Here is a 7,810-nt window from a genome sequence, read left to right as displayed (position 1 = left end):
ATAACATCGTCAAGAACCTCATTTCTCTTCTCTGTCTTCTACTTTATTTGTTCATCATAAGATTAGCTTCCCCTGTGGGAGTAAGATGATTGTCAGTAGCAACTGAGCCAACACTGAAAAGAAAACCTCTTTGTTAGAAGCTCACAGCAAACATTATTTCGTGTGTCTTAACCTCTAAAGGGTCATTTACTTACTTGAAACATTCATACCCTGTAGCCAGGGTGGATGGGATGCAATGATTGGCTTAAGCTACTTTAAGGGGTGAAAGCGAAAGAAAGTCACGTTGCTCAGTCATGTCCGACTCTTTGCGACCCCATGGACTGTAGCCTATGAGGTTCTTCCACCCATGGAATTCTCCAGGCAAGAATACTGGAGTGGGTTGTTGTTTCCTTCTCCATTAAGGGGTGAGGGTGAGAGCAATCACACATATACTACACATCTAGGAAATTCGGAATGCTGTTAACAAGGGAGGAGGGAAGAAGGGGTACTGTGAAGACAATCAACAAAGCTTCTACAAAATTATCACTTAGTTGAAAAGATAAAGCTATTGATAGATTCCTCCTCATACCATTCATAAAATAAATTCAGAGATATTAAAGTCCTAAATATAAATAATAGACATAGGAGAATATATAGAAAAATATGTTTATGACCTGGAGGGAAGAAGAATCCTTTTTAAATACGATCACACAAAATATCAAGTCACTTTAAAAATTGATCATTTTACTCCATCAAAATCACACATTTTGGTATAGTAAAAGATACTGTAAAATGAAAGACAAGTGAAACAATGGGAGGAAGGATTTATAACATGTATAATAGACAAATCATTAATATCCAGAATATAAAGAGTATTAAAAAGTTAACAAGTAAAATCTTAACAACTTAACAGAAAAAGAGTATGAACCAACTAAAAAAACTAACAGAAGAAACAAAAATGTCCAATAAATATATAAAAGATGTTTAGCATCACTAAGGAACTTGAGAAATACAGTCAAATTCTGCATGTGACATTTGATAATATGAAGCCTATGATTTTAACAGGTTCTTGGCAGGTACGTGATGTTAGTGGCTTTTAGTGGATCTAACTTTTTTCTACGAACAAGTTGACAGATGTTACTAAATATGTGTGTGTGTATACACACACACACACACACACATACACCCATGAGTTTGTAATTTATGCTTGCTTGTGAGCTTAATGAAGCATATGCAAGAATATTCATTGCATCCCATGTGTAATACTGAAATTTTAGAGACACATAAAATTTTCATCACCCAGAGGTGAATAAACAAACTGAGGTATGTTCATGCTAGATAATATCATACAGCAATTCCAAAATGTACTTGTTTTCTTTAAACCAACACAGAAAGATCTCTAACATATCACTGGCTGATAACTGTAGAATGATAACATACAGTACATCATTTATGAAAAAGAAAGAGAGAGGAGGAAAGAAAAGAAGAAACCATAAAAGAATCCTATCTTTTTTTTTTTTTTAACAGATACACAAGGTCAGTAAGTAAATATATTAAAAAAAGATCTGGAAGGATATACCGCTAGCTGAGAACTGTGGTTACTTGTAGGAACTGGGAGAGAGGATTAGGATCAGATGAGGCAATCAAAGAGCACTTTAGCTTTACAATTTTATAATCATCAGGATGAACTTTCTTGCTCTTTTTACAGGAAGATAATATTCTTGCTTGTAAGATGTTACAAGAAGAGAATGTATTCATGCATCACTTGGGTAATTAAAAGACAAAACTATTCTTTATTAAATCATGAGGAGTTGGGCAAGCAAAGGCTAAAATTTGGAGCCTTATTCTTCTGCAGGAGCTCTGCGGTCCATGACTGACTAGACTCCAGATGTCTCTGCTTACCTGTCATGTACCTGCCCAGGCCTCACTGCCACGTTCATGGACCTCCCTGGCCCCTGAAGGGGGGCATGGGCCAGCTCTCTCCTGCAGCACAACTGCATGTCCCTAAATAGGGAATGGGGTGGGGGAGGCATAAAGTCCTGGATAGATAAAGGTTCCTCTTATGAAAGAAGTTCAAAAACAGAAAGGAGGGAAGGCCATGGAAGGTCCAGCCCTGGCAAGCAAATACTAGCATTCAGATCATGTGTGCCACTCCCCATGTGCTCACCTCACATCCCAAGGATTTTTGCCCAGATTTTGAGAGACTGTTTCCCTCAACTCACCTTGAGTCCAGGGCAGTGGCTAAAACAGGGGCAACAGAAGGAACAGAAAAAAAAAATGGTCTAGGACAGCATCAGGGTAAGAAAAAGGCATGAGGAGAAAGTCAAAATACTAAAGGACCTGGGAAAGGGCCAAGGGCAGGGGCAGGGTTATGCATCAGGAGGACGTTCTACTCACATCCATGGACAGTGGTGGCAGATGAAACCACTACCTACATCTTTCTCCAACATGGAGAAAAATGTCTTTTATCCACAGGGGTAGTAATCCTAATTCCCACTTTGGTTAACCAAGTAAGAGAGGAAAGAGCCTTCCTACCAGGTCAGGGCAAAGGAAGTCATTGTTTTCACTGGAGAGGTACAAATGGAGCTCAATGCAGATGGCAGAGCCCTCCAAAGGCACGGTCCAAAGGCCTGGGTCAAGATAACTAGAGGGGCTGATGCCACGTGTGCAGGAAATGGAATCCTGGGGGTGGTGCGGTAAAGAAAAAAACCCTCTGGTTTTAGCAGATCCACTCCTAAGGTTACTCAAAAAGTTCAGACCAAAGCATCGCCCTCACTCTACAAACCATCCACCCACTCCCCAGTGACTTCAGAGAAGAACTGTGGGAACTAAAGTGCTCCATCCCAGGAAAAAGGGCTTCCTTTGAGGTTAAGGTGTGAAACGACAAAGACTGCAGCATCCAAGAAGGCCTTCCCAATGCTGAGACTCCTGATCTCTACCTCCAGAGCCTCGGTAGAGCCTAAGACGGTGAGTACTTTATCAGGCTCCTAAAAGGAATGAATATGGAATGCCTCTATTGCACCCTTTTAAAGTCAAGTGACCTGACATTAAAGAAGAGAGGTTCAAAAAGTGGGCTTATTTTTTCTTTATGACAGGACCAAAGAGGCACAAAGTGAAAGGATTTCATTGTATAATAACATGAGGTATTAACTATATTGTGGTTAAGAAAAATTATGGAGCAATTTGGAAAATGCTTCTCTTTTTTCTGATGGGTTTATTTTTTTTTAATTTAATTTTATTTTTAAACTTTACAAAATTGTATTAGTTTTGCCAAATATCAAAATGAATCCGCCACAGGTATACATGTGTTCCCCATCCTGAACCCTCCTCCCTCCCCATATCATCCCTCTGGGTTTAAAATATCCAGTCTGTGAGAATTAACAAGCGACTGTGTCTATGTGTGTGTGTGTGTGTGTGTGTGTGTGTGTGTGTGTGTCTAACAGTTATCAGATGTCACTGTAGACAACTAGAATAACAAAGAAGTAGGTACATCTGCTGCACATAGTGGCAACGAAAAACTTGAACCTGCCTTGGAGTACCTACATCTACCCAGACAGTCCTGTTGGTATTTTTCTATATTTTTCAAGACCAGCATTCCAGTAGAACTTTCTGTGATGATGAGAATTATCTATCTGCACTGTCCAGTACAGAAGCCACAAACCATATGTGGCTATCAAACACTTGAAATATGGTTAAGACAATTGTGAATTTTTATATTATTTAATTTTAATTGATAAGCTATATTTAATTAAATAGCCACATATGGCTAGTAGCTATTGTACTGGACAGCACAGTTCTAGGTTGACTCTGTCCTGTTTGAGGCAGAGTCTGCCAAGGGGTATAAGATGCACCATGGAGGGTACAGAGGACACTGTGAAACACACAAGAAACAAAGCACTGGTGATGGATAAAGCTCCGAGCAAGTGCCGTGACAGCACAGAGCAGCTGTGGTACCTCAGATCTTCTCAAGCACCTGCTGCTCGCAACAAAACAAAACACAAAACCCTTGGCCAAGTGACATTTTCAGAAAAACCCTAGAAAAGGGCATATATTAGTGAAATGGAGAGATGTGGAACAGATATAACAAACTCAAATTAGTAGAAGAGTGTAATCCTAATGATGATGAAATCTTCATCTTCATTCCTGTTAGTGAGAAGCCCATTTTGGCAAGCGGCCAAGGAAGCACCAGGCTGGACACAGTGCTGGGACTGGACTTCCCTATCATCCATAGGCAGTGACTCAGGAGGCAGAGCTATGGGTTGAGAAATGCCTCAACTTTCCAAATATTAGACTGTATGGTCTCCTGGGCCTTTTATGCAAGGTAGCTCTTCAGATAATGAAAACCATCCCCAAGGCATGGAGTAACAATAACTACCTTCTATTTTTTAATTTCTTTTCCTAAGGCCAATTTTCATACGCCATATGACAAGACCATGATATTCATTTTGCATGCTCCCAGGTCAGAGTTCAGGATGCAGAACTTTCCTTTGGAGAACTCAAACATTTCTGGCATAGTACCAGAGTATCTGGCATACTACTCAGGGCCCAGACTCCAGTAGCCACCAGCAAGTAAGGAGTGTGGTACTGCCATGTTATTAGTTCAGAAATGGTAGGAATCAGAAGTCATTCCAGGGAATATCCCAGGAGACTGATGCAGGTTGGAGAAAGAGAAGACACAGAGAGCAGGCAGATGAGGTGAAAGGAGGAAAAATACAAGAGGAGACATCTTACATTCTGTTCATCCCACGCCAGTGGAAAACTATGAGTGGAGCTTCCTCAAGCAGTTCTAACCACCGTTCTTTTTTCCTGGCTGAGCAGCCTCTAACACCTTCCAGCAGTCACAAGGTAAAGGATAAAAATCCTACGCTTAGTAACCAAGGCTCACGAACCATGTCTTGTATGTTCCAGATGAATTGATCCTTTTACTTCTCCCACACACATCATGTTGATTAGGGCCTCTACACCATCTTTATATCAGCTACTCCCACAAGCTAGTTCACTCTAACCACATCCTTCCTTTTTCCTACCACTTTACAAGCCAGCTAATATTGTCCCCTTCTGGAAGACTTATCCAACTAATCAGTTCAAAAGGAGCTCTCCCTCCTTTTTAGCACACCTAGATTTACTGATAAATTTCTTCCTTTGTTTGTAACTCTTCAAATGGGTAATAATTTCTACCAGATAGAGCCCACTACAGGAACAGGATTATCATCTCTGAATTTCCCACAGCACCCAGCACAGAGCCAGGTGTAAATCAATCACCTAGGGTGCTTTGGTTCATTTCAACAAACATTCTGAGTATTAACTCTGTGCCAGGAGCCATTCTAGATGTTTCTGCCAGAGTCAATATAGATAATGGACAGGCAGTAATACATTTATCTCATCTTCACATACAGCTAAACCAATTCTCAATTTCTCTGATTCTTCAAGGCTAGACAGTTTTCCTTTGACAAGAAAGACCATTCCCCATATCAGACCTGACTATTCCCTTTACCATAACTTCACTCTCCGTAATGCTCTTGTTCATGTCAGTAGCCTGAAAGCACTAAAGGAGGACAGACACAATCTACAGCAAAGTCATCTCAATTCCTACTATTGGGCAAATCAGGTATCAATCCAGGTCTCCCTCCATAATGAAAAGCAAAGTAATAAATAAAAATGTGAGACAAACAAAAGATTCAGCAGTTCAAAAAAAGTGACCCAACTTGAATAATTTTTCCAACAGATTCCAAAAGGACATTATAGCAATAGAAACAATATAATCAGAAAAAAATATGGTAAGAAAAAAATGTGATTATGGAATTGCAGGTTTTTTAATCCCAATGGAAGCAGTAAATAGAAAAACTAGGTACTACAGAAAACAGAATCAGCATATTAGTAAACAAACTTAAAAAGGAATTCTGAGAAATTCAAGGGAAAACACATGAAGAAGAAAATTATGGCATTTGAAAGAACTCCAGATAAGGTAAGTGAGTACAAAAAGAAATTTTAGAAGGAGAGAACTGATTAGATGAAGACCTAAAGAAATAGCTGAAGTAAATCTCCCTGAGATGTACAGGGTTACAGGTGCCAGGGATAAAACAGAAAAGAGCTCACACAAGGTACCCACTCTCATGGATTTCCACAAATAAATGACTAGAAATATTTCAGATGCTAGTAAATGTTTTAAAGAAAAAAAAAATGAAGCGATATAATACAGTAACTTGGTGACAGAATGACTACTTTAGGTTTAGGGAGAATTCTCTGAGGTGACAAATGCATTTAGTCTTGAAGGAAAAGAGAGCAATAGTCATGATACAAAGCCTTCTAGGTAGAGAAACTACTTTGTGCAAAAACCCTTAAGTATAGGCACAGCACGGTTTAGGAAAAGAAATAAAGCCAGTATGGCTAGAGCATAGGAAGCAAAGGGGAGAGTGTGGTGAGATGAGGCTGGAGAAACAGCCGGGGGTAGATTACATAACATAAGCATGGGAAGAAGTCTGAGTGTGAGAGAAGTCACAGGAGAGCTTTCAGCTAGAAAATTATTACTCTGGCTGCTGACTGGAGAATGGATTGTAATAAGGTAAAAGTAGAAGAAGGAGACTGATGGGAAACCTATGTCAATAGTCTAGGGAAGGAAGGACAATAAATATGTACTTGAGTTTTCAGTGGATACAGAAAACAGATTAGAAACAAAGACATGGGCAAAAATACAAAAAACAAGAAACTAGAAGTTATCATAGAAAAAAAAAAACCCAACTTAATTAAATCAGAGGGTTATCTTGCTTGATATTCCAAAACAAAGACATTCATAAGTATTTCTGGGCTGAAAATAGCTTACAAAATTATAACTAAAATAACCAGGGAGAAAGAAAGGTATTTAAAAAAAGTGTAAAGCTACTACTATAATGGATACCTTAACATATGTTTTTCAATCTTAGATCAAGCAGACAAAAGATAGAGAATTTGTCTATTATTAATAATTAATAAACCTGGCTTCATAGAGATTAAACACATATCCTATAAATTCTGAATATACATTCTGGTCCAAAAATCGTAAGAATGATAGTGACTTTTTAAAAGTCTCTATCTAGATAACTGTATATCAGTGCTCTCTTCAGTAGCACACATACTAAAATTGGAATGATATAGAGAAGACTAGCATGGCCCCTGCATAAGGATGACTTGCAAATTTGTGAAGCGTTCTATATTTTTGGGGGTGACCTAGAGGGGTGGGATAGGGGTGGGTGGGAGGTTCAAGAGAGAGGGGATATATGTATACATACAACTGATTTGGGCTTCCCTGGTGGCTCAGATGGTAAAGAATCTGCCTGCAATGCAGGAGACCTGGGTTTGATCTCTGGGTTGGGAAGATCCCCTGGAGAAGGGAATGGCAACCCACTCCAGTATTCTTGCCTGGAGAATTCCATGGAGAAAGGAGCCTGGTAGACTACAGTGCATGGGGTAGCAAAGAGTCAGACACAACTGAGCAACTAAGCACAACAACACAGCTGATTCACTTCATTGTACAGCAGAAAGTAACACAACACGGTAAAGCAATTATACACCAATAAAAAATAGGTATGTTAAAAAATAACTGTAAGTCAAAGGGGGAATCAAAATTGCTAGTAAATGAAAGGCAACATCAATTATCATGCTACATATTAAACATATATGAAATGGATTAGATAAAAAAAAGTTCTCAAAACACAAAGAATTCTAGGATGTAGAAAGCTGGGAAGAGTATTGCTCACACCCTAACACAACAGCAATAGCCGGATAAACCATAAAACGGTAACTTTTCCTGGACCCATCAGAGAACTGAGGTCACAGAGCAAAGAGCTAAAATCTA

General features: G+C 39.2%; 1 non-coding gene across 1 annotated transcript; it reads left to right on the top strand.

Moving 5' to 3' along the window:
• The first annotated feature begins 7,066 nt into the window (after nucleotides 1-7,066).
• On the top strand, nucleotides 7,067-7,173 carry LOC133252265 (U6 spliceosomal RNA). Its single transcript, XR_009737877.1, has one exon. It is a non-coding gene; the product is annotated as a U6 spliceosomal RNA (small nuclear RNA).
• Nucleotides 7,174-7,810: the final 637 nt, after the last annotated feature.

This window comes from Bos javanicus, chromosome 7 (assembly GCF_032452875.1).
Source record: "Bos javanicus breed banteng chromosome 7, ARS-OSU_banteng_1.0, whole genome shotgun sequence".
In the NCBI taxonomy this organism is placed as follows: Eukaryota; Metazoa; Chordata; class Mammalia; order Artiodactyla; family Bovidae; genus Bos; species Bos javanicus.
The sequence above is the reverse complement of the archived record's forward strand: the minus strand, read 5'-3'. Positions and strand labels throughout refer to the sequence as shown.